This window comes from Hipposideros armiger, unplaced genomic scaffold, assembly GCF_001890085.2.
Source record: "Hipposideros armiger isolate ML-2016 unplaced genomic scaffold, ASM189008v1 scaffold_35, whole genome shotgun sequence".
Classification (NCBI taxonomy): Eukaryota; Metazoa; Chordata; class Mammalia; order Chiroptera; family Hipposideridae; genus Hipposideros; species Hipposideros armiger.
Genome location: NW_017731385.1, coordinates 1,156,063 through 1,162,703, shown reverse-complemented (window position 1 = coordinate 1,162,703; position 6,641 = coordinate 1,156,063).

The following is a 6,641-nucleotide window of genomic DNA, read 5'->3' as shown; positions in this document are numbered from 1 at the left end:
AGTCGCTGGACAGGTGGGCCTCGCCCTAGGGCTGCTGGCAACATGGCAGCTCAGCTCATCAGACTTAGCCAGCCAAGAAAAGTCTGGGAGGAGAGGCTGAGCAAGTTATAAGTCACAGTCATGTATAACCTAAGGTCACAAGGGCATCCCATCACATTTGCCATAAGCTGTTCATTGAAAGTAAGTCACTCGGTCCCACCAAAGTCAAAAGGACAGGCTGGCATGCCGGCAAGCGGGGATTACTGAGAGCCAGTTTAGAAACTGACAACCACAGGGATCATGGAAAAAGAAAACTCTGAATGTCCACACTATGGCAGTTGAGTAATAGAATACGGTGCTTCATAAATGGGGTCGTCAAGGAAATGTGGTGGCTGAAGGGAGAATGACAGGGGAGATTTGGGTACAAAGAGAAGCCAAGTCGACAAAAGGTTGTTCGGTGAGTCCATGGGGTTAAATCAAAGCTTTGCTACGAACAAATAATCACTTCTGAGCACCCAATCACCGAGATTTCCAGGGCGATAATCACATCTATCTCTTAGGTGGCTCTGAGAAACCAGCAGGTCTCAGGGGGTGCTGAGAGTCATTTGACAAGCTCTCAGGAGGACCTCCATGCTTCCAGTCTGAGGACCACACTTTGAGTAGCAAAGACCCAGCAAATTGCCCGGTCCATGAAGATTCAGTATAAACTGTTCCTTTATCTCGGTGGTCCCCATCCTGAAGCGGGCGTAACTGTGACCAGCAGGCCATGTCACAAGGCAGCTGGCTAGACCCCTCAGCCCTGAGTTCCAGATTTGGCAGTTCTGGGGCGGGGTCTGGGCATTCTTAGTAAATGAAAAAAGATAGGCTATCGTCCCACTCTCAAGACTTTATAATGTCTAACTTGTAAAGGAAGGGTCCCCCTCTCCTCTGCAGGAAAAGCTGTTCATAAACCCAGCTACCTCAAGTACAAGATACCTTGGAGCTATTAAAACACAGAAAACAAATGCCTTAATTAGGGTAGGAACAGGGAGTGTTATAAGTCTCTCCTGGTCCCTCTGAAACATCTCCCTTCACTGATGCAAACAGGAGCTCCTTTCTTATTTTGTAAACATTCCTGGAAGAACAAAATTAAAGTCCTCCAAAAAATAAGATTATAAACATTAAATGCTATTTATGACTCTCATGATAGAAGCTACAGTAGAACTCATTTTAATATAGCCACTTAATAAATGTACTGCAGGTTCCTCCCCAGCTAAATTATTTCAGAGATATTCAAAATACCAGCTCAGAAACAGGGTGAGCTCATATTGTGTGTGGCAGGGACTAAGGGAAATGCAAAGTTCAATAAGCTACAGGCTCTCCTTGCCCCAGCACCCCTCCCTGCCCGCCCCCAGGATCCCAGAGCTCAGAAGCTAGAAGGGCACACTGGAAACCACCCAACCAACTTCACTTCCAACTCACAAGTTTGCATTTCAGTTTTCCTCTTCCCTCCGAAGTTTGCATTGCCTCCACCTTCGCTCCAATCTAACTCTTCACCTGGCCTCGTTTTCCTCCCCCAAGAGGGAACACTAGCTTTCTATCAGGCTGGGAGAGATTTCTCCAAGGGAGCTAATGGCAGCTTAGAGTGACAAGTGAGGAACAAGAAAGCGTGTCCCTGGTGGTGAGGGACGGGATGAGTGGTTCGGGCAGAGAGAAAGGGCCCAAGCGAAGGTGCTGGTGGCTCATCAGGCTGTTAGGTCCCATGTCAGCATGTGCGCGTGTGGGGAAGTGATACATGGTCATGGGGCTCTGGGGCTTCCAGGGAGCAGAGGTGGGTGTCCCATGGGCTCAGCTAAGAGGTTAGAACTTCTTACTGAAATCTGCAGGACCTTAGGAAGCAGGAGGGAGGCATCATGGGATGCGTTTTGCAAGGGTGACAATGAAGCAGTGGGAGAATGGAGTATTGGGACCCAGAGTGAAAGAAAGGCCCCCAGTGGGGAGCCCACTGAATTGATACAGGCAGCAGGGGATGGGTCCTGAGTAGGAACTCAGGCACCAGGTCCACAGGGTGCCATTTCTCATTTCTAGGAAACGCAGATGAGAGAATGCACTCCCTGAAGATGAATTCATGACCTCACACAGGTTTCTTTCACACTCACCAGAAGGAGACTTTACCTGGATGTTTTGAAACCTACTCCATGGACCAAACCCTTCCCCTTCTCACAGGTTCCCTAAAGTCCCCAGGTTCCTTCAATTGCCTGATCATTCATCACTTGCCTGCTTTCCCTTCTCTGTGCATAGTGACATCATCTCTTTCTCAAAGATGCTAAGCACATCTCCAGCCCAGGGCCTTTATATCTGCTGTTCCTTCTGCTTGGAACACAGTTCCCTGTGATTCTGGCATCATTGGTTCTTTCTCACCATTCACCTTGCTGCTCGATATTTACCTCCTAGGGAGCCTTCACTCCCAGGGCACCACATTGGCAATGTGTCTTTTCTGTGCACTAACAGATGACCCAGCAGCCTCATCTGTTAAAGTATTTATACTCTTCCTCCACGCAGTAGAATGTCTGGGTCGTGAGAACAAAGGTTTTCTCTTATGTCTTCACTGCTTGCCCCTCTATGCCTATCAGCATGTGTGGACATAGCAGATGCTCGATAAACTGGCATTGCACGAGAGACCCGAGGGTGGGAAAGGTGGTGAGAATTGCATTAGAAGATGCTCTGTTGCTGAGAAGCCACCATTCGTCCCCTCTTTCCAAAGACAATACATTCCACTTTCTTCATACTCACTCACCTAGAGTGAGCAGACAGATGAGAAGCAAGGCAAGAACACATTTTCCAGGTCAGGTGGGGCTGGGGGGACAATTCGACTGCAGGTGTCTCCGCCTGGATGTCATTTCTGGCAGTGAGCACACTCATTTTTCTCTGGGCAAGGTACCTATCTATGCGAGCAGCCTCTGACTATAATGGCTACCTCAGAGACCAGACAGGAGGCATTAAAAATTAAACAACAGAAGAGTCAATCGGCTTCCAATCTCGGGTTTATAGACAGGAAAATGCTTAATGACAGGTGGTCTCTGTAACAGAGGTGGCCTCGGAGAGACATTTCTCTTGATTTTATTTTTTAATTAACTTTCCAGTATTTTGTCCCTTTTTTTTTCTGTCCCTGATGGAATGATAAATACATGATAAAAGACTCACCACGGTTTCTAGAGCAGCCCAGGCCACCTCACCACGTGGCTGCAAGGGGAGGGGGTCTTTACAGATTGGTCTGTCTCGGAATTCTAATACTGCCAAGTGGCACACATGGGCTGTCATAATAGGGTCCCCAACTGCAGATCTGAAAGCTAAAGAGTGCAGTTCTTCAGCACTTTTACTGACAGTCTCCTAATTACACATCCCAAGCCCCGTGAAACAGCGTCCCTCCTAGTGAAGGGTCTCTCCCGTCCTCTGCAAGACACACCCGTAGGTTGAACACATTTTATTCAGCATCTATTAACTATGTAGGCATAGTCCAAGTCATACTATGTGGCATTGAGATAGCCATATATTCTGAATTAGAGTAGGGTCATAATTAAATTTTACGTAATCTATACATACATACGCATATATAACATGGTCATTATAACCAGCAAGCAAGTCATATCTTTCTTCACTATTAATGCTGCCTATCTCAAGGCCACAATCGCATCTGATTCTCATCATTACCTTGGGAGAGAGCAGTGTCATTCTACTCATTGCATAGAAGTCGAAGCTAAGGCTCAGAGAGGTTGAGTAACTTGCATAAGGTCACACAGCTAGTAAGTGCCAGGGCTGAGATTTAAACCCAGGCAGTCTGACTCCAGTGATTGTGCTCCTAACTCTCTCAAAAGATGGAAGAATATGGGTGTGTCTTGGGGAATGAGGGAAGAAGAAAAAAAGAAGAAGAATCTGGGAAATGTAGCAAGAAACTAGATTGTACAGGATCTCAAATGGCATGAGAAATCACCTGAACTTTATTCTGCAAGAAGGAAATATGAGCATTTGAATGAGAGGTTTTTAAGTAAAAGGACTGCCAAAACTCCACTTCATCACTTTATTTCTATCAAAAATTACATATATATATATATATATATATATATATAATTTTTATACATATACTTATTTATTGCTTGTCTATTGTGCCTCTTCCTTTGTTATTATGGAATGAATGTGTCACACGAATGACTTTTAGTTCTCTGCCAATCCCCCATGTCTGGCACATATAAGGCACTTCATATATTGAGCGAATGAACCCAGGAAAGCAGGTTTGAAGTTCCAGTGCCACCCTAAGCTTGGGTCACCTGGGTTCCTTGGCCTAAATGCACTGCCAGCTCCCACAGTGATGTTGATGAACATGGCTCCCACATCTGGCTCCATGCAGGGCTCCCCATCACTCACCCCAGACGTGGAATATAACAGCCCAGCCTCAGGTGTCCTTAGCGGACAAAGTGCCCTTGTTCTGGTCTAATGATGGTGGCAGGAATTATCTGCTTTGATGGGGATTCCTGTCAAAAGAGGTCAACCTTGCCTATGTGCTGTGTAATCAATCCCTCTTTAACATTCATTGTTGTATCACATAGCTTCCTTTGAACAATAGCAAAAGAAAAAAAGAAGAAAAAAACACAAACCCCCTCGTCTGAACCCACCCCTCCTTGTTCACACTTCGCTTCATTGCCTCCTCTGTACTGTCCACATTTAGTACAGAGCACTTAACCTTCTGCAGGATATTTTTATGCTCCATTTTCTGTGCTGTTATGAAGGAGATGAAAGGAAATGGAGTTCACTTTGGATGGACGCTGCCATCCCCCATTGATGGGCTTTCCCGCTTCCCAAAAGGGAGAGCCAGAGGCAAAGTGAGTGAAGGTGTTTTCACATTAAATGCATTTCAGAAAGTCAGGCAGCGGAACAGATGCCTTTGCTGGGAATGCCAAACTAGTAAAACAGCTACAATTGATCCGCCAGGATAAGAGCATTTACTTAGTAACAAAACAGACCAGGGAGAGGCCAGGTAAGAGTCTTGTTGACACATCTCCGGGGGCCTGCGCTTCTCCTTGCTAGCACTTATCACACTTAACTACTTGCTAAACTCTTTCAAGGAGATTGTGATGGTTATGTATCCCCCTGTAACTTAGTGGCTTCAAACAAAAACAGTTACATAGCAAAGTCATGCTGGGAGAGACAGAAGTTACAAGGTATCAATCAGCTAAGACCTGGGCTCCTACCCAGACTGTCATGATAATACAATGTATTGAAGCCCTAACCACCAGTTCCCGCAATGGGACCTTATTCAGAAATAGGCTCTTTGCAAATAGAGTCACATTAAGGAGAGGTTATTAGGGTAGGCTCTAATCCAATATCACTGATGTCCTTATAAAAAGCAACAATTGGACACAGGCACACAGGGAAGACAATGGTGACAACATACAGGGAAAACTTTTTATGAACACAAAGGCAGAGATTGGAGTGATACAGCTATGCACCAAAGATTGCCAGGCACAGCATTGATTCTTTCCCAGAGCCCTCCCAAGAAATCAGCCCACCCAATACCCTACCCTGGGCTTTCAATCACCAGAACTGTGTGGGGGGGTGGCGGGGCACACGGGGTTGGGGGAGGGGGATAACTGTTTGTTATTTAAGCCAACCAATGTGTAAATACTATGTTACAGCAGCCCCAGCAAGCTAATACACTGATACCACATCGCTGTTGGCAAAACAGCCTCAGAACCAGCCTCGATTCAAGGGAAATCTCAAGAGAAGGGCCAGCAAATTCCTGGCCATCAGGAAGCCGCCACAGATAATAAAGCAAAGGTTACGATTATCTTCTTGCTCAGTATTTGACCAGCCCCTAATATATACGTGGTGTACCATAAGTACTTATTGAAAGAAAGAACGTGAATAGAGCTTCAACATTCTGTTTGTTTTTCTGACTCAAATTTTGTACTCTTCTCAGTACAGCCTTCTTTCTGAAAACCCCCAGCTTTTAGTAAACAGACAAACTAGGACAAAATAGTGACCAGTGGAATGTGCTTCAGTTCTGCGTTCCGATTTCCAGTATTTCAGAGAAATACACAGAGCCCTCAGCCTGTGTGTGTACTCAGGGAAGAGGGCTCGGAGGCTGGCTGGGGCTCTAGGGACTGAGAAACTGTCACAGAATCAGACCAGCACTGTATTTCCAGCTTCCCTTATCATTAGTGACACACAGGGGCCTTTGTATCTATCTGAGAAGCTCTAATTGGAGGGCTGTTGGGTTTCCTCACGACATGGTAGCTGGTTTTCAAAAGCAATTTTCTTGTTTGGTGTGCGTGTGACCACACCAGATAAGATCACATCTGGGTGAGTCCTCCTCATGGCGGAACTCAAAGACTGACCCTTATTCTCCACAGTTTCTAGAATGACCAACCCCCTACTCCCCCCCCCCAAAAAAAAGGAATGATGATAATGAGAAAAATAAGAGGAAAAAGAATAATACAGGGCCAGCTGAGTGGCGCGTTGGTAAAGAGTTGGCTTGGGATGCAGCTCTGAGCAGCAGGGCCCTGGTTCAGATCCCACATGAGGGCCAGTGACGCTGCCCTCTACAGGTAAGATGGTGAACAACAGCTCGACCTGGAGCTGGGCTGCCATGAGTCGGGGGCGATGGCGTAGGCTGCAGTGGGGCTGGC